Below are 21,406 nucleotides of genomic sequence, written 5' to 3'. Positions count from 1 at the left end.
AAAATAAATTTTGCATCTATTAATTTTTCTAATATTAGCATATATGTACCTGGAGCAGTAGTTGAACTGGAATAGATGGCTTGATATAGGCTTCAAAAAAGTGGTGACTATAATAATAAATGTGTGTGTGTGTGTATGTATGTATATATATATATATATATATATATATATATATATATATATATATATATATATATATATATATATATATATATATATATATATATATATATATATATATATATATACACTGAGACTCAATATATTGTTATATAGACTTGAATATGCAGAAGCATGTCTAAGCAAATAAATGGTTAATTGTCAAGCCAGTGTAGATAGATCAGGTAAATAAAGCAGAGTATTCTTACCTTTATAGTAGGAAGCTTCATAGAGAGTCTGTGGATACCAGGCAGACATGAATGTTGCTAATAAATACCCCTCCCTCTCCAATCAGTCAGCACAATTGATTGCGACAGTGACCGGCTACAGATTTGTCCCCCCCGAGTGATGTGCGTGTGGCCCCGTCCCCAGCGTGCATGCATGTCCGCCGGAAAGGGGCCCCGCCCACTCCACCCTCCGACACAACAAGCTTCCCCAGTGGACAGGGCATGTCCACTGGGTTTGCAAGATGGGGGACAGTCGAGAATGGAATACTGACTGTGACCTCCTGATACACTGCTGCGGGTTAATTAACCCGGGCGGCTTTGTGTGGCGGGCGATCCTCCAGTCTGCCCCCAACAGGCGGGGAAAACGGGGCATTGGTGCAAATACTAAATTAGATGATAAATAAAAGGAGTAACCTTAAACTTATATTAGAGCTCAGATAGTATATAAGCTTGAAGAACAATTTAAGGTATATAGTCCGCCATTAAAAAGACTACTACATAATATGACACATAATCCAAATTAGAGCTGGAAATATATTGTATATAAAGGGGCCTTAGAGGGCGGAAACCACACGTTACAGGAATATTTATATACGGTATTGATAACAGTCTCAAATATTTGTAGATGACATAGACAATGACGATAAGCCCCAAAATTCAAAGAAAAAAATCACATAAATAAAGCATAGTGAATTAAAATGCCCATAAAAGTTGTAAGCTAGTATGGCATTCAATATAGACTAGGGCTGCAACTAACAATTATTTTGTTAATCGAATAGTTGGCCGATTATTGTTTTTATTAATCAGTTAATAACCTTAAAAAAAAAAGTGTGGTGTATAATTTATTTAAATATGCAAAGTTCAAAAAAAGGCAATTTATTCTTAAATATCTCTATGCAATGGTAAATATAAATAACCAACTATATGGTTAGAGAGCAAAATCTCGAATCCACTCAGAGTAACAGACAGAAGTTATATACTGTATATACTATTAGAGGGTATATACTATTGGTTTACTAATATACTATTGTTTAAAAAACAAGTTCTTCCTTCCAAAAAAATGTCATTTTAAGAACTTTCGTTCGATTTTCTAATGGTTAGTGGGGTCAAATCGACGTTCATTTTCAACAACCGTCACAGGAAAATTTGTAAATAGAAAACAGTGTATGTGGTTTTCGTTCAGAAATTACATTAATTTTAAAAACAAGTGAAAAAAAAGCACAGTTTTGTGTGCCTGACCCTTTCCAAATATGCAGCGGCTGAAAAAAGCATAGATGTGAACGTGTCCCATAGGAAACCATGTAAATGAACTGTAGTGCGTTTCTGCAAAAAGCACCAAAAAACACATTAGATGTGAACCATGTCTATGACGTTTAGTAACTTAATGGGGGTTAAAAAAAAAAAAAAATGAGCCCTTTATAGTACAAAAGAACAGATAATCACTACTGTAAGGGGTTCATTTTTTTAATTTTATTTTTATTTTTTTACTGTGGAACTGTGAAAGTAATATTTACTGTAACAGTTATTTGATTTTTTTTTTTGTACTATAAAGGACTCGTTTTAGTAATTTTTTTTTAACCTCATTATGTTACTGGCCGATTTATCGATTTATGAAAATATTAATCGATTAATTTCATAATTGATTAGTTGTCGATTAATCGATTAGTTGATTCAGCCCTAATATGGACACTATATAGACATCAGAGAAAGCCTTATATAAACTTTCCAAAGGTAGAATAGAATATACATGTCTATTGAATAACTGTGGGAAATGTGGATATGCATCTTATTAGAGTATATATGATGGAGATGAAAGATTATTGCTGTTGTGTGATTTTACCGTATTTATCGACGTATAACGCACACTTTTTTCCCCTTAAAATCAGGGGAAAATTGTGGGTGTGCGTGTTATACGCCGATCCCCATGATCCCCGTCTATCTCCGCTGATTGTGATCGGCGCCGAGATTCACGTAACCGAGTGTACTCGGCTCCGCTTACAGTCACGCCCAGTCCTACCATTGGACCTGTGTTATGTCCATCATAGAGTGGGACTGGGCGTGACTGTGAGCAGAGCCGATTACACTCGGCTATGTGTATCTCGGCTCCGCCCAGTCCCTGCGATCTCGGCGGTGTTCGCTCCGGAAAGTCTCGGTGGCGCCAATTTTAAATTCATCCAAGGCTGCGCTGGACACTGAGGACAAGGCTTCACTGACGAGGCTGCAATAGATGCTGGGGCAAGGCTGCACTGACAAGGCTGAAATAGACACTGGGGGCAAGGCTGCATTGATAGTCAGTCATTTAAATGTAAGTTGTTTTTTTTCCTCTCCTTTACCTGGGGTGTGTGTTATACGCCGATAAATACGGTATATAAATCAGCGAGGTGACTTCAAATGGGACACTTATTTTTTCAATACCGCCTGAGGAGAAACCCTCGAGGAAAGGTTTGAACCAGATACTTTTGTTTAGGCCTGGCGGCTGTGTAGCCTTTAATTTATGGATCCACTGAGACTCCAGCTGGAGGAGGGCTTTGTCCCCCCCCCCCCGGGATTGGGGTGTATGTGATCCAAGATCAAGAATTTAAATTTTGGAAACTTGCCATTGTGTACTGTGCTTGTGTGACGACCGAGGAAGATCTGGGTCATATGACTGCATACTGAGAATGTGTCTGTATGCCCTTTTCCAAAATTCCACTGTAGTTTTTCCGATATAGAAACGGGTACAGTCGCACAGTAGCAAGTAGACCACCCCAAAGGTCTGACAATTTGCGAAATGTTTGGGGTGAAAAATCTGGCCATTGGGTAAGGTTGGATTTTATTTTTTATTTTTTGCACCAACATGAATTTGCAATAGTGACATTTTACGCAAATAAAAGTTCCCTTATATTTGTAGTGCGTTCTGCTGATCTCTCCCAAGGACTCACTGACCACCTTATCTCCAATAGATGTTGCTAGTTTAAAAGTGAATAAAGGTTTCGCCGGAACAAATTTCCCTAACGCTGGACAACGATCTTTCTGATCTTGTCTTGCTGATTACTGTATTTAGTAATAATTCTGGTGGTGTCGGTGTCTTTTTTAGGACTTGTCGAGTACAACAGTTATTCTCTTGTAGAGGTGCTTGTTCAAACTAACACTTTAGAGAGGCATGGGAGTATCCCCGTGACAACAATCTGTCACAAAGTTTGTTAGCTTCCTCCTTAAAGACATTGTCCTCTGAAAAGTTGCGCCTTACCCTCAAATATTGGCTGTAGGGGATCAAATCCATGAGGGGCTTGGGGTGGAAACTGGAGGTGTGCAAAATCGCATTACCAGAGGTAGGTTTTGTGTAGAGCTTACGCAAAATAGAGCCCGTCTCTCCCCTATAAATTTTGACATCTAAAAACGTAACAAAATGTGTTTATATAATGGTAATGGTATAAAGGTTTATATAATGTCAGACTCAAACTGAGAAAATTAAAAGTCAAGACCTCCTCTAGGTGATTCACAGGAGTGCTTCAAGTTGCACAGGGAGCCATGAGGGGAAACTCCCATCTCCCTCTGTCACCTCCACTAGGTGTAGCCAACTTGTTTAACTTCTAAGTGGACCCAGGGGCCTTAATTTGTCCATGGGCCCTTAAAGGCAAATTCCGGTTGAAAGAAAAGGTAGAGAGGAAAGGAATTATGGAAAGGAGAGTAGAGGATAATGGAGGGAGGTGCACTCTGGCCCTGGAGAAAAGTACTCCCGAGCCACTGCAATCTCATTATGTAGCCGAAAGGTAGTTAATCCAAGGGTCCCATATTTTGTCAAACAGAACTATCTTATCGTTTAAAATCGCTGAGAGGCGTTCATTCACCATTATCCATGACTGTTTAGATTTTAACAAGTGAAAAAGGATATTTGCTTTTTTAATAAAAATGGGCTACCATGCCCTAATATATAGTTCCTGACTGGCTTGAATCACTGACAAAAGCATCTACCATGAGAGCTAATGGTCCCCCATGTTACATTCTCTAATACAAAACAATGGTGCAGTCAGTGCCTAAGAAAAATTCTGCTAAGGGGCCCACTACCTGACCCGTGATGCCATGAGCTATATAAACCATTTGCCATTGACACACAGTCACACCTAAAAACTTCAGTGCTCCCAATACAATCCTCCCTCCTTTAAACCTTTCATGACTAAGCCTATTTCTGACATTTGGTGTTCACAAGTTTAACCACTTTCAGACTGGACCATTTTGCTGGTCAATGACCAGAGGTCTTTTTACAATTTTTGGCACTGCGCTGCTTTAACTGGTAATTGCACGGTCATGCAATGTTGTACCCAAACAAAATTTGCGTCCTTTTTTTCCCACAAATAGAGCTTTCTTTTAAAGGTATTTGACTGACTCTGCGATTTTTATTTTTTGCGATATAAACGTAAAAAGACCGCATATTTTGAAAAAAAATGATATTTTCTACTTTTTGTTATTAGAAAAATCCAATAAACTCAATTTTAGTCATACATTTAGGCCAAAATGTATTCAGCCACATGTCTTTGGTAAAAAAAAAGTCAATAACTGTATATTTATTGGTTTGCGCAAAAGTTGTCACATCTAAAACCTAAGGTACGTTTTCTGGAATTTACGCAGCTTTTAGTTTGACTGCCTATCTCATTTCTTGAGGTGCTAAAATGGCAGGGCAGTACAAACCCCCCCCCCCAAATGACCCCATTTTGGAAAGTAGACACCCTAAGGAAATTGATAAGAGGCATATTGAGCCCATTGAATATTTTATTTTTTTGCCTCAAGCGATTGAATAATGACAAAAAAAAAATTTTTTTTTTTTTTTTTTTTTTTTTACACAAAGTTGTCACTAAATGATATATTGCTCACACATGCCATGGTTATATGTGGAATTGTACCCCAAAATACATTCTGCTGCTTCTTCTGAGTACGGGGATACCACATGTGGTCGACTTTTTGGAAGCCTAGCCGCGTACGGGGCCTCGAAAACCAAGCACAGCCTTCAGGATTTCTAAGGGCATACATTTGTAATTTCACTCCTCACTACCTATCACAGTTTTGAAGGCCATAAAATGCCAAGATGGCACAAAACACCCACAAATGACCCCATTTTAGAAAGTAAACACCCCAAGCTATTTGCTGAGAGGCATGTTGAGTCCATGGAATATTTTATATTTTGCCACAAGTTGCGGGAACATTACAAACTTTTTTTTTTTTTTTTTTTTTCCACAAAGTTGTCACTAAATGATATATTGCTCACACATGCCATGGGCATATGTGAAATGACACCCCAAAATAAATTCTGCTACTTCTCCTGAGTACGGGGATACCACATGTGTGGGATTTTTTAGGAGCCTAGCCGCGTACGGGGCCCCCGAAAACCAAGCACTGCCTTCAGGATTTCTAAGGGTGTAAATTTTTGATTTTACTCCTCACTACCTATCGCAGTTTTGAAGGCCATAAAATGCCAAGATGGCACAAACCCCCCCCCCGAATGACCCCATTTTGGAAAGTAGACACCCCTAAATTTAGGGGTACACTAGTGAGACTCACAGGTAAAAAAGCACCTAGGCTGTCAGCGACTGTATCAAAACGCTACAAAAAAAATCGCAGGGATCAGGCCTGACTCTGCGAACGCTGCAGTTATGTGTGTTGTGTTTTGTAAGTGACAGTGATCGATCGATACTGCACTTAAGTGGGCTGGGCTGGGCTGGGCTTGGCGGAGGGGCTAAACGCAGGTGCTAGCAGGTATCTGGGCTGATCCCGCTAACAATGCGTTTTGGGAAACCTAAACTGCTGGCGACGCTAATATAGATCTGATCAGATACTATATTACTAAGGGAGGTGTATGCTTTGCGCGTGGGTGTTAGCGGTACTGGCACTAACCTGACGCTGCCTGGGGCGACGCAGACCTTATCTGACCCTCAAACTTATATCACCCGCCGGGTGATCAGGGGGTTAAATCTTTATTAGGTAATAAATGGCGGGTGCCCTGAAACTATAAAAAAATAACTAACCAACCAGCGTCACCTGTAACAGTTATATGGTGATCACTGGTGAAAGGGTTAACTAGGGGGCAATCAGGGGGCTTTATGCGGTAGTATATGGGGGTCCCTGGCGCTATAAAAAACTGCGGCAAACCTAAATACCTACCTGGCTAACTAGCGTCACCTGTGACACTAATACAGCGATCAGAAAAACGATCGCTTATTAGGCTGGGTTCACACTGGAGCGATGCGGGAACGCCACGAATCCGCGGTGGGTTCCCGCATCACACTGCCCTATGCGAACTGCTGGGAGTGTCAGTGAAATGTTAATGTTCACCGATCCTCTCTCCTCGGTGCCGGAATGAAAAATACCGATACGGAGGAGAGATTACATCACTTCCTCTGCCTGTGTTTACATTACAGGAGAGGAAGTGATGTCACGCTGCACTTCCATTCGTCAGGAGCGATCGCGAGGAGGTGGCCATGAACGAATGGCCGCCCCCTCATCCCGGATCGCTCCTGAACGGATTCCGACCGCCGCTTGGCACCGGGGGGGGGGCCGATCGGGCCTCCCACCCGCGGGAAGGCAGGGACGTACAGGTACGCCCATATGCCTGCCCGTGCCATTCTGTCGACGTGCATCGTCGTGCGGCGGTCGGCAACTGGTTAAAATCCGTATTTTTTGTTAGAAAATTACTTTTTTCCCAACACACACAAAAAAATAAAAAAATAAAAAATATATATAATCTATACTTATCTGTTTCCATTGACACAGACTGCGGGACTTGGCCCCTGCTCCCTCGTCACTGGCTTTGATTGACGATGGCTCCCAGTGCCTCGGCAAAGCCAGCGAGACCCGGACTTGAGGGAAGAGAAGAGCTGCAGATGTGTACATTGTTGGATTGAATGAGGGCTCAGGTAAGTAAAAGGGGGGGGGGGGGAGGGAAATGGTTATACCTAAAAAAAAAAATAAAAATAAAAATGACCTTAAAGCGGGGTTCCACCCTAAAGTGGAACTTACGCTGATCGGAACCCTCTCCCCCTCTGGTGTCACAATTGCCACCTTTCAGGGGGGAGGGGAGTGCAGATACCTGTCAAAGACAGGTATTTACACCCACTTCTGGGCATAGACTCCCGTGGCAGTCTATGCCATTTCCTGTCCTGCCGCGCTGTCTGCTGGGACACACACTGGTCCCAGAGACAGCGCGGACAATTCCTATTGCGCTGCGCGACTCGCGCATGCGCAGTAGGGAACCGGGAAGTGAAGCCGATTCGCTTCACTTCCTGATTCCCTCACCTAGAATGGTGGCGGCAGCAGCCGAGAGCTGAGCGATCGATCGGCCTCGGCTGCCGGCATCGTTGGACCCCGGGACAGGTGAGTGTCCATTTTATTAAGTCAGCAGCTGTAGTATTTGTAGCTGCTGGCTTTTAATATTTTTTTCCGCAGTACAGTCCCACTTTAATGCAAGGAATGATTTTAGGTTTAGGTTTTAAAACCACTTTAAAGAAAACAAATGTCCATAAAAAGTTTTTTTTCTTCTGTGCTCTAATAACCAATGTGCAATACAGGCAGTATCCTCTTCCTAAATGTGGCGTAAGCATGCAAGAATAGCCACGCCCCTCCTTGGCTGACCTCACTGATATCAAATAGTACTGCTTCTGAAGTTAGAGACTTCGAATCGTAGTATGTGAGCAATATTCATCAGGTATCACTTGGCTCACTCCTCAAAATCCATTGTTGGCATATGTAAATTAAAAACGGAGGACAAATCGCGATCTTTATACATTCAAATTTACTCAAATAACATAAAAACACTTGCATAGATAAAAACATAGGTCTGGAAACTTCAAGCATGACCTTCCTCTATTCCTATACGCGTTACACCCAGCTATAGGCTTCATCAATAGGATAGGAGCCACACTACAATAACCATTTAAAGTGGAGCGCCAACCTAAAAATAGCATTAATATTCTTAAAAAAATAAAAATGAAATTTGAAAAAAATTTTTTTTTTAACTTGCCAGAAAACCCTGTTGCGAGGCAGTCTTCCTAATCTGCCTCTTCCTATTCCGTGGTGCTTCCTCCTTTTCGGCGAGCGGCCCGTTGCCTTCTGGGACGTGTGTGTGTGTGTGTGTGTGTGTGTGTCCCAGAACACAACAGGGCTATTTAACTGGATGCCGACCGCCGGCCGTCAAATGACGGCCAGGCGGCGCACCTATTGTGGCGCGCTCGCACGCATGCGCCGTGCACGTTCGGGGTGTGACCATCTGTGATCGGCCGTGACTTCATCACGGCCGATCACGTGGTAAACAGCCATAACGAATGGCTGTTCACCCCCTTCGGTGGCGAGCGGTGTCTCCGTGACACGCCGCCACCGAAGAAACAGGGATGCGCGCGCACGATCGCGCGCATTTCCTGTTTAAACGGGAGGACGTCATATGACGTCCTCCCGTTTAAACAGGAAATGCGCGCGATCGTGCGCGCGCATCCCTGTTTCTTCGGTGGCGGCGTGTCACGGAGACACCGCTCGCCACCGAAGGGGGTGAACAGCCATTCGTTATGGCTGTTTACCACGTGATCGGCCGTGATGAAGTCACGGCCGATCACAGATGGTCACACCCCGAACGTGCACGGCGCATGCGTGCGAGCGCGCTGCGCATGCACGTCGGTGGCGGCGTGTTCCCCAGGAACACTGCTCGTCACCGACGCTGGTAAACAGCCATTGGCCGGCTGTTTACCCACGTGATCGGCTGTGATCCTTTCACAGCCGATCACTAAAATGTAAACAAACCGCGGTAACGGGATGTTACCGGGTTCTCCTCCTCACACACCGATCGTGTGTGAGGAGGAGATTGTGGTAACATCTCGTTACCGCATACAGTGTACACCAATCACACTGATTGCCCCAACCCCCCAATAAAGAGGACCTGTAACCACCCCTCATAGTACCTGTCAAACACAGTCCATCAGAGTACCTGTCAAACACAGTCCATCAGAGTACCTGTCACAGTCCATCAGAGTATTTGAGTACCTGTCCCAGCCCATCTGAGTACCCGAGTACCTGTCCCGGCCCATCTGAGTACCCGAGTACCTGTCCCGGCCCATCTGAGTACCCGAGTACCTGTCCCGGCCCATCTGAGTACCCGAGTACCTGTCCCGGCCCATCAGAGTACCCGAGTACCTGTCCCGGCCCATCAGAGTACCCGAGTACCTGTCCCGGCCCATCAGAGTACCCGAGTACCTGTCCCGGCCCATCAGAGTACCCGAGTACCTGTCCCGGCCCATCAGAGTACCCGAGTACCTGTCCCGGCCCATCAGAGTACCCGAGTACCTGTCCCGGCCCATCAGAGTACCCGAGTACCTGTCCCGGCCCATCAGAGTACCTGTCCCGGCCCATCAGAGTACCTGTCCCGGCCCATCTGAGTACCTGTCCCGGCCCATCTGAGTACCTGTCCCGGCCCATCTGAGTACCTGTCCCGGCCCATCTGAGTACCTGTCCCGGCCCATCAGAGTACCTGTCCCGGCCCATCTGAGTACCCGAGTACCTGTCCCGGCCCATCTGAGTACCCGAGTACCTGTCACCGCCCTTCAGAGTACCTGTCACCAGGCCATCAGAGTACCTGAGTACTTGTCACCAGGCCATCAGAGTACCCGAGTACCTGTCACAGTCCATTAGAGTACCGAGTACCTGTCGCAGTCCATCAGGGTACCCGAGTACCTGTCACAGTCCATCAGGGTACCCGAGTACCTGTCACAGTCCATCAGGGTACCCGAGTACCTGTCACAGTCCATCTGAGTACCCGAGTACCTGTCACAGTCCATCTGAGTACCTGTCACCGCCCTTCAGAGTACCCAAATACCAGTCACCAAACCATCAGAGTACCTGTCACCAGGCCATCAGAGTACCCGAGTACCTGTCACCAGGCCATCAGAGTACCCGAGTACCTGTCACCAGGCCATCAGAGTACCCGAGTACCTGTCACCAGGCCATCAGAGTACCCGAGTACCTATTTGCAGCCCATGTCTCATAGAATATACGTTGGGGTGTTTGCTTTCCAAAATGGGGTCATTTTGTGGGTAATTTCACTGTCCTGTGGTCCAGGACCTTCAAAAGTGTGATGGGTAGGAATGAAATGAGATGTGTCATTTATGCTCCTAGAACGCCTGAACGTACTACTTCAATGTTCGGCCTCTCTATGTGGCGAGGCTGTGTAAAAGTCCTACACATGTGGTATCGCCATACTCGGGAGGAGTAGCAGAATCTATTTTGGGGTGTCATTTTTGCTATATACATGCTATGTGTTAGAAATATCTTATAAATTGACAATTTTGTGTAAAAAAAAAATGTGTTTTTTAATTTTTTTCCACATATTCCAAAAACTTCTGGAAAAAAATTAACCATTCAAAAGACTCATTATGCCTCACAGATTATACGTTGGAGTGTCTGCTTTCCAAAATGGGGTCATTTTATGGGAAATTCCATTGTCCTGGTACTCCAGGGACTTCAAAAGTGTAATAGGTGGTTGAGAAATGAGATGCGTCATTTTTGCTCGTAGAACGTCTGAAGGTACTACATCAATGTTGGTGCTCTGTATGTGGCCAGGCTGTGTAAAAGTCTCACACATGTGGTATCGCCGTACTCGGGATAAGTAGCAGAATGTATTTTGGGGTGTAATTTGTTGTATGCATATGCTGTGTGTGAGAAATAACCTGATAATATGACAATTTAGTAAAAAAAAAAAAAAAAAATCTTCATTTTGCAAAGAATTGTGGGAAAAAATGACAACTTAAAAAAACTCACCTTGCTACTTACTTAATACCTTGGGATGTCTACTTTGTAAAAAGGGGTCATTTAAGGGGGTATTTGTAGTTTCCTGACTTGTTAGTGTCTCAAGAAATGAGATACACCTGATGTACTGAAGGCCTCATCAGAAGTGATCAATTTTCAGTGATTGGCACCATAGTTTGTAGACTCTATAACTTTCACAAAGACCAAATAATATATACTAATGTGGATTATTTTTACCAAAGATACGTAGCAGTATAAATTTTAGTCAAAATTTATGAAGAAAAATTACTAATTAGCAAAAATTTATGACAGAAACCAAGAAAAATGCATTTTTTTCACAATTTACGTTTTATTTTATTTATAGCACAAAAAATAAAAAACCCACTAGTGATTAAATACCACTAAAAGAAAGCTCTATTTGTGTGGGAAAAAAGGACGCAAGTTTCATATGGATACAGTGTTGGATGACTGAGTAATTGTCATTCAAACTGTGAGAGCGCTGAAAGCTGAAAATTGGTCTGGTCAGGAAGGGGGTGTAACGGCACTGTATTGAGGTGGTTAAAAAGTGGTGTGTGACTCACGCATGCGCAGTAGGAAACGGGCAGTGAAGCCGCAAGGCTCCACTGCCTGTTTCCTTTAGTGAGGATGGTGGCGCCGGGACACAATACGAGGGACGTATCGGCCTTGGGGGGCTGGAACACCCCTTTTAAGTCATTTTCCTTAACAAGCATACCGGATGTGACGCCACCTGGGAGCTGGGTAAATCTCTGTGGGAGGGACCCAGCAGCCCGCTCACTACAAGCTGCCTGCAGAAAACTACAGGTGGGGCGGAGACAAAACCAGTCACCCTGCACAAGGAGATAAAGCGGCAATGACTGGTCTCTATTTTATAAAATCTCCTGCACATAGGCAATGTTCCTTAATAGGTTACTGAATAGATCTGGAAGAAATACACAAAGCACACCAGGATTCAAGTAAGTTTGAATGTCTATTGTATTTAGATATTTGCTTCTAACCAGTTCAGCTGTAAGAGCTGAGTGTATTTCTGGAAGATCAACAGGTATTTTTCTGTCCTTGCAATTTTTTAAAAGGGATCAAACATGGGGAAATATATATGTAGTACAAGGATGTACAGCATATATTGTTTTATATTGCTTTGACAAATGCCTTCCAGTTCGAAATTATGGAAATGGGCAGGGATATAGGGAAAAGGTTTCTATTTTTGGGATACCAAGTACATATGCTTACTTATATAATGGAGGTGTTGATGTTTCATGTTTTGGCTTTATGTAGTTTCAGCAATGTAAATGACAGGGGTGTGGAATGTTTTTCAGGATACCAATTACATATACAGTACTTAAACATATTATAATGTGGATGTTGAGAAACGCTTTTCCAGACTTCATTATAGTCAGTTTACTTTACAGTGACCCAGAGTAATTGAATCTGCCTTTTATTGAATTGTTGCTTTGATATGTGTGTTATAGACTGATTCTTATTCAAAATGCATTCAATTCATACATTACTATGATGTATTTTATTGACTATTTAACATGTATCTGACATTTACAGGCCATGCGGTGTGGCACTTACTCATCAATTATAGGTACATTTTGCATTTTAATATTGACTCCCACATCCCCACAGGAAGACTTTCAGATTACAATGTATGCTGTGCAGTGCATAATACCAACATTCTGTGAGGACAAAGCATATTATAATTTATTTCTCTGATAAATATATACAGTATATTCAGGCTAGCAGCGCAACTGTAAGTGCTTTAGTCATGCTGTGAGTTGCATTTAATATGAACATTTTGTTTACCTTTGCCATGTTGTTTGTCTATTTTTCTTTTAGTTTGTACAGATATTTCCATAATCCTCATTGCATTTATTATGCATTATAAATTCTATTTGTCTTGGTTAGATGGGGAGGTTGAGGATGTGCACAGTGCAGTCTGCACAACATAACTGAGTGTATACACATCCTGTCTCCATTAAATTTTAACCATGAAGCAAACTTAGATTAGTCTTGTAGGGATTCAACTCCCTGGTTAGTGTGATTTTGAGTGTTACTGGGCCATTGACAAGAGTATAAATATAGTGGAAGTTGTGAATGTTTAAAGCTGAGGGTTTTAGCCGGGCAGGTTTGGTCAGGGAAATATTTTAGGTGCATTCTGGTCTTTTACCTTTCTTGTTTTAGACAAGAGACCTAACTCCCTAGAATTTTTTTTCTTTTACTGACAAAACATGGAACATTTACTGATGGATCACTTAATTAAGACAGTTGTCATTTAATCGGCATAAACCATATGTAAACATTGACACTACAACAAGTAATTTTTCCCTCCCCGTCTTTCAGGACAGCCACAATGAGAGACCTTGGCACCTCCCCTTCCTAGGAAACACTGCGCCAGCCCATACATTTTACTCCCCCCCCCCCCCCCAACAGTCTGGAGCGGAGTCAGAAACACAGCACAGGCAGCGTGAGACTCCACAGCAGCAACCACTGACGCGGCCATATCTGAAGCTGATGCTCAGGGACAGCACAGCGATGCTAGCTCCAGCCATCCAAAGGTAAGGGTACCCCTGGGAAGGGGTCCTCTTTATCTCGAATTTCCCCCCTTCATGATATTTCCTGATAGTGGGAATTCCCTCTTGGCGGTCAGATGGGGAAAGGCTTTACCTTTTTTTTAAAAGGCCTAGAACACTCCCAGGGTTGTAACCTGTATGCAAGGGGGAAAGGTTATGTTAATTATATTGTTCTTGCATGTATTTCAGAAAGCTACTGAAAATCAAGATTGTCACATAGCTCTAGGAGTAAGTGCGCCTCTTGTAGGGATACCCTAGCGGTATCTTGGACAAAAGTATAATGCAAAAACTGTATAGATGCTTTAGTCAGAGGGCATCAGAGCAGGAATCGGGGTAAGTGGCTTCAGTGAAGGAAATGTCCTCCATCTTTCAGTCTTTTAAATCTTTGAAGGGTTTCTGCTTCCTACTAATCCCTCACCTGCATCCCAAATGTACAATCCCTACACAAGCACAGGGCTCTGCACCCTCCCAACTGACTGCCACAGCAGAGGGAGCTACCGCAGCCTCCAGAGAGGAGTCTAGGGAAGAGCCGGATAGTGCAACCTCTTGTTCCTGGGAGTCAAAGGGAGAGGAACAGAACGGGGAGTCCAGGAAATCCTCAAGATAGAAGCTTTCCCTGGAAGAGGTAGAGGACCTCCTGGGGGCAATTTACACCACTCTTGGAATTCAGGTGGACAAGAAACCCCTGACACTCCACGACCAGATGTACAGGGGCATGGAGGAACAGAAAAAGAAGAAACCGTAAAGGAGTGATAGGATCCTGAACGGAACCTTTCTCTAGATCAGGGATATGCAATTAGCGGACCTCCAGCTGTTGCAAAATTACAAGTCCCATGAGGCATAACAAGACTCTGACAGCCACAAGCATGACACCCAGAGGCAGAGGCATGATGGGACTTGTAGTTTTGCAACAGCTGGAGGTCCGCTAATTGCATATCCCTGCTCTAGATCTTTGAAAAGAATGTTCCCATTTTCAGAAGATCCATTGTCCATCTGGAATAAAAAACCCAAACTGGACGCTGCCTTCTCCCGGGTCTCCAGACATACAGATCTGGCTTTTGCGGATATGGGAGCTATAGCAGATACTATGGATAAGAGAATGGATTCCCTTCTAAAAAAAAAACTGGGAATCCACCATAGGGTATCTGAAACCAGAAATGACTGTCACAGTGCTGGCCTGTAACCTGGAGCATCGGCTTTCCAAATTCAGGCTCATATTAAGGAAACTATATTGTCGTCTTTTCCTACTATTCTGCAAGGAGTGGCATATATAGCAGATGCGTCCGCATGTCTGTCAGAACTGCGGCTCTAGCCAACTCAGCCAGAAGAGCCTTCTGGTTAAATGCCTGAGGGGGGAAAAGAAAACTTGGGGACCGAAGGGGCATGGGCAGAGGAAGTGTAATTTTTCGTCCTCCTGAATAGGCCCGAAAAAGCCAATGATCCAATCCCACAGTGTGAGACAGTCTCTTCCAGTCCATTTATCTTGGGGATCATGAGGAGGGGGTGCCGCCTGGAATTTACAAAATTTCCCCCCAAATTTCCCCCACAAAGACTCCTTGTCACACCCCTCCCCAGTTGTGAGGAAAAGGCTGCGGTCCTACTGGGGGCGTTAAAAGAATAGCAGGAACAAAACTTAATACGCAGAGTTCCAAAGGGGTAGAAAGGTGGGGGTTTTCTTTTTCATACATCATGGTCAGGCTAATATTCATTACCTGCTGGGTTATACTCCATCTCCAGGTGAATGGACAAAAGGTCGTTAGACAGCAAGTGATCACCTATATAACCCCTCCCACACAGGCAGCACTTCAGTTTTTTACCAGTGTCTGCAAGGTGGATGGCATGGTTTGTTTGAGCTCTCTGAGCTCCAGGTCTTTAGTCCCATTTTTAATTTTTTAATTAAGGGATTGACCGATCAGATCCATTTGACACAGGCTTTATATGCTTAGATAAATGGTACCCGAGCCTCGCAAAGAAGACTCAAGATCCTGTGAGGTTTTGCCTGTAATGTGGCCTCTGGGCGTTGGACCCTGCGAAATGAAATCCTGGACATTACAGCACTAAGGCATTCCTGCAGGGTGCTGTACAGGTCCAAGGGAGTGGACCCTAAACATGAAGAGAAGGACCTTCAAGGACTGGGTACCAAGTGACAGGAACCCGCTGTGTAGGGTGAAGATTGGGCTTTTAAATTCTAAGCTGCCCTGCACCTGGGTGGGTAAGTGAAACCCCTTTATTTTTTTTATTGTGGGGTGTCCCAGTGATTATAACAATCAGTCAAGCTAGCTAGAGGCTGGACACCTGTGGGCGGTGACCATACGAGGGAGTTTTGGGCTAGCCGTGGGTGTTTGCAAAGTGTATTTTTTTTTTTGCTTGTGCTTTTATGATGGCGCACGACGGTGCGCCATTTCGCCTTGGTTCAGCAGGGCGCATATGCATTTGCAAGAGTGCCGATTAGCTCAGCAGTTGTTTGGTGGCCATGGCACATGTGCATTCGCAAATGCGCCACTGGACTTGGCTTTGTTGCATATGCGCAGTAGCCTTTATCTGGGCGTACGAAGATCCGTGTCATAGGTGAATACAGCCAAGCCCGTTCACCGGGACCACACACGTACAAAGAGCATGCATGCACAGAACATTCTGGCGCACAGCCAGCTTATTTAAGCTGTATATGTCAAGCATGCGGTGCTTCCAGAAGGCAGCTGTGGGACACAGAGCAGACTCTGAACAGGTACTTGCAGCGGTTTATTTCTCCTTACCCAGGTCAAGTGAGTCACCAAGTGTTGCTTAGCAGGCTAAGGTACTTAGTAGGATTGTTGCATAGGGTCTTGGTGAGCCTTATTAAAGGGTCTCCCTTCTGAGGTGTTTTAATACTACACCCTCTCTCTTTGTGGCTAGTAAATGTCTTCAAAAAAGAGGAGTGGGACTAACACTACAGGAAAGGGCACACCTATGTCGTCAGTAGTTCGGATATACCTAGTCGTATCCCTAGTGTTGTATCCCCTGAAGGACCAGAAGCTTCCGGGCAATCTAAGCCGCTGCAACTATCTGGTATTGTGCCTGTAGTCAACACTGCTACTTCACCCTTTATCACCAGGATAAACTGTCCTCGCCCCTAGCCGGATTAGAGCACAGAATTTATGGCAGGATTGCCTCCATCCTGCATGGTGGCAAGAAGCGTATTTAGGTCTGATCCTAGATGGAGTCCAAGCAAGAGTATTCTTGCCACCCGCAAGGATCTGTGCCCTGAAGAATCAGGTGCGTCAGATAAGGGGCACCAGACAACCCTCCATTCTGCTCTGTATGAGTCTTCTAGGGAGGATGGTATCCTTCGAGGCAGTGCCCTATGCCCAGTTCGATTCCAGGCCTCTACAACAAGACATTTTGTTGGCTTGGAACAGGAGAGGACAAGCCCTGGATTATCCAATGTTCTTATCTCCTCACTCACACTTAAGCCTAAACTTTTGGTTCCAGGATCAGAACCTGCGAAAGGGAAGATCCTTCTTCCCAGAAACTTGGAGAGTACTGACTACAGATGCTAGTCTCTCAGGCTGGGGAGTGAGCCTAAAGGGGCCCACAGCTCAAGGGAAATGGTCAAGGACAGAACAGATCCTGCCCGTCAACGTCCTGGAATTACGGGCAGTTCGACCTATCAGGGTTCATTCTGACAATGCCACTGCAGTGGCATATATAAATCACCAAGGTGGTATCAGGAGTCATTCAGCTCTGAAGGAGGTGAAGCACATACTAGCCTGGGCAGAGGGACATGTGCTGATTTCTGTCGGCAGTCCATATCCCGGGATTAGAGAACTGGAAAGCAGATTAACTCAGCCACCAGCACATTTGCCCAGGGGAATGGTCCCTACACCCAGGGGGGTTCCAGGAAATTTGCCATGGTTGAGGTTGGCCAGAGGTGGACCTACTGGCATCCAGGTTCAACAAGCTACAGCAGTTTGTGTCCCGAACAAGAGATCCTCTGACAATCTGAGCAGATGCTCTGGTAGTTCCATGGAGCCAGTATTCCCTGGTTTATGCTTTTCCCTCCGATCCCTCTCCTTCCACATTTGTTGCGCAGGATTCTGAGAGAGGGGGTTTCAGTCATTCTGGTGGGCACTAGCCTGGCCCAGAAGGCCCTGGTTCCTGGAGATTGTGAGACTGACAATAGACGGGCCATGGACGCTTCCACGTCGCCCCGATCTACTGTCTCAAGGTCCTATATTCCACCCCAATTTACAGTCTCTAAATTTGATGGCATGGCTATTGAAGCCAGGGTGCTGAAGGACTGTGGCATCTCGGGACCAGTAGTGTCTACCCTAGTGAATGCTAGAAAAGTGGTCACTAGGAAGATTTATCATAAGGTATGGAAGACTTATAATGCTTGATGTGAGACAAAAAATGGCATCCTTGGAAATACGTGATTGGGAGAATTCTCTTTTCTACAGTCAGCTGGGGAAATCAAATTGGCTTTGAGTACAATCAGAAGTCAAGTTTCGTCCCTATCAGTATTCTTCCAAAGGCCTTTAGCCTCCCATCCACTGGTCCGAACCTTTTATGCAGGGGGAAAACTCGCTTGCTTCCTCTCATTAATGTCACCTATGTGTCCTTGGGACTTGAACTTGTTGCTGTCTGTGTTACAGAAACAACCATTTGAACCTATCAAAGAAATTCCATTAGACTTGCTGTCATGCAAGCTAGCCTTCCTGATGGCAATCACCTCAGATAGAAGGGTGTCGGACCTGATGGCCCTTTCATGCAGGGAACCATACTTGATCCTTCACCACGACAGGGTTGTGTTATGACCTGTTCCATCCTTTTTGCCAAAAGTGGTGTCGGCCTTTCATTTAAAGCAGGACATCTTGTCTTTTTTTTTTCTCCCAGCCTCGTTCTGCGGAAGAGAGGCGACTGCATTCATTGGACGTTGTCCGGGCAGTCAAGGTTGATTTCTTTAGATCTGTAGAGATCTGAGGATCAGACTCCTTTTTTGTTTTACCAAAAGGACCCAAGAAGCCAGCTTACAAGGCTTCCATTACCAATTGGGTCCGTCAAGTGATCATTTAGGCCTATGGTCTGAAACATAAAGCTCCTCCCTTTTAGGGTGAGGGCTCATTCTACCAGGGGTGTAGAAATCTCTTGGGCTTTTCGCCATCAGGCATCTGTGGCTCAGATTTGTAAGGCTGCTACCTAGTCTTCAGTGCATACGTTCACAAGATTTTATGAAGTGGATGTTCGAGAAGCCAAGGATTCGGCTTTCGCCCGCAATGTACTGTGGGCTGCCGTATAAGTTCTGATGGCTATTGTTTGTCGGGTGTCTCCCTCCTCTCAAGGCTATTGCTCTGAGATGTTCCAGAAGGTAATGAATATTTGCCTGAATCTGTGTCCCATGATGTATAAAAAAAAAACACACACTATCGGTGGATCCCTACTTTTAACCATAAAGAAAATGACGTTACAATAATTGAATTCCATGCTGGTTAAAGCTCTGCATATTACGTTTTTGTTCCTCCAATTCTTTTAACACCCCCTGTAGGACCTCTGCCTTCTCTGCACACCTGGGCCTCTGTGTCCCATGATGTACTCAAAAAAAATAAAAAAAATAAAAAAGAATTGTATGGGTAATTATGACGAAAAAATCCTATTTTTATACTTTATTTGTTGTGCAAAAACCGTCAGGAAATTGCAGACCGATACTAAACCTAAAACTCCTGAACCAGTCTGTATCCTACAAGAGGTTCCCTATGGAATCGATCTTTACGGTCCTAGCATTGCTACATGGTGTTACTAGATCTCAAGGATGCCTACCTCCACATCCCTATCGCAAAAGCTTTCCAGAAGTTTCTCCATCTAGCGGTGAACATAGGAGAAACAATCCATCTACAGTTCCAAGTTCTTCCATTCGGCCTATCCTCGTCACCCCGGATCTTCACGAAGGTCATGGTAGAAGCCATAGCTTTTCTTTGCCTCAAAGGAGTCTCAAATGGCATATCTGGACGACCTGCTCCTTTTCGCAGTATCTACAGAACAGTTAACCAGAAATCTGGAACTAGGTAGGTAAATATACGCACTCAGTTAAAACTTTAACAATGAACAGCAGCTGAACACCATAACCCAGATACTGGGCACAGAAATACAAAGAAAAAATAAGTGTTCTATAAATAGTAATTAAATAATCACACAAATTGAATGTGTAAAAATAGTGGCAATATAAAACTAAAATATAGTGACATACAAATGCAATCAATTATTCACATATGAGTGTGCTGTTAAAAATTGGTGAAAAATATATATGTGAGTCCAAAGATCATAAATGTTCATAAATGTACCAAAAACCATCCAATAAATAATGTGACTTGATTGAATGAATGTATTATACTTGACCACGTGGAACCCATTACCTCTAATAACCAATAAGATGGGGGTTTACCGGATCACCGGCGACCCCCTGTTTAGGGGAGGTCAAACAGCGCAAATAGTATCACAAATCCCGACTCCAGATGTCCAAATGTAAAAATTCCCTGATCTCCCGGGTGTCTCCTATCAGCAGACTCTGTAGCTCAGGTGGTCAGTCACAGCAAACTTCCCAAACATTAATCAACGGAGAAGCCCATGCACAATAAAAAGTGCTCCAAATCGTGTAGTATATTTGTGCGCAAAAATGTATTATAGCATAAAGCTCAGATGCTGTAAAGAGGATTTCTGCAGAGTCTCCAATATACAAATAGTGTTTAAAAACAAACCACATTTAAAATGATAAAGAACTGCTAGCAGATAAAAAAAAAAACCTCTGTGTGTAGATTTAAATTGCGATCGCGCAGGACGTTTGGGCGTGGCTACCTTGTATATTTTGGTTTTATATTGTCACTATTTTTGCAAGTTCAATTTGTGTGATTATTAAACTACTATTTATAGAACAAGCGCTGCACTTTTATTTTTTCTTAGAAATCTGGAACTGATAAAGGAAATCCTGACAGGTCTGGGGTGGCTGCTGAACCTGGGAAGGTCCAGCTTGATTCCATATCAGCGCATTACCTACCTAGGATACCTGCTAGACTCCGCTCAGTTGAGGGTTTTTCTCCCATCAGAAAAATTACAGACAAGGCAGTGGCCTCTCTCCAAAACAACAAGCATGTCTCTATAAGGGAAACAATGTCAACTCTGGGTCTACTAATGTCATCCATCCCAGCAGTTCAATGGGCAGGGCTACATTTTCGTTGCCTCCAATAGTTTATCCTAAAAACATGGGACCACAGGCAGAAGTTATTAGACACCTTAGTATACATTCCACCCCAGATAAAAAGATCTCTCTGGTGATGGAGGAAAATGGTGAACCTGGGGGTCGTCTGTGGCTCATCCCAGTCTCCAGGGTGGCAACCACGGATGCAAGCGGCAAAGGCTGGGGTGTACACTTAAGAACCTTACTGGCACAGGGTACCTGGAAGGATGAAGAGCTTAAAAGGTCATCCAATTGGAAGGAACTGAAAGCCGTCCGATTGGCACTCAGGTCCTTCAGGAGGCAACTACAAGGCCACCACATTCAAGTGCACTCAGACAACTCCTTGGTGGTCGCTTATGTAAACGAGCAAGGCGGCAGGAGGAGCGGAATCCTATTGACCCTAGCAACAGAAGTCCTGAGTTGGGCTGAGACCAATTCCCTCTCCCTATCAGCATTTTTACGAAAAG

At 44.1% G+C, this 21,406-nt stretch overlaps 1 protein-coding gene across 6 annotated transcripts in view; it reads left to right on the top strand.

The window, feature by feature from the left end:
• Positions 1 to 21,406, top strand: part of IQSEC1 (IQ motif and Sec7 domain ArfGEF 1) — a 1,458,014-nt gene that overhangs the window by 36,371 nt on the left and 1,400,237 nt on the right. The gene's annotated exons all lie outside the window — the stretch shown is intronic.

This window comes from Lithobates pipiens, unplaced genomic scaffold (genome assembly GCF_037356315.1).
Source record: "Lithobates pipiens isolate NorthernLeopardFrog02 unplaced genomic scaffold, aLitPip1_a1.2 Scaffold_23, whole genome shotgun sequence".
Lineage (NCBI taxonomy): Eukaryota > Metazoa > Chordata > Amphibia > Anura > Ranidae > Lithobates > Lithobates pipiens.
The sequence above is the reverse complement of the archived record's forward strand: the minus strand, read 5'-3'. Positions and strand labels throughout refer to the sequence as shown.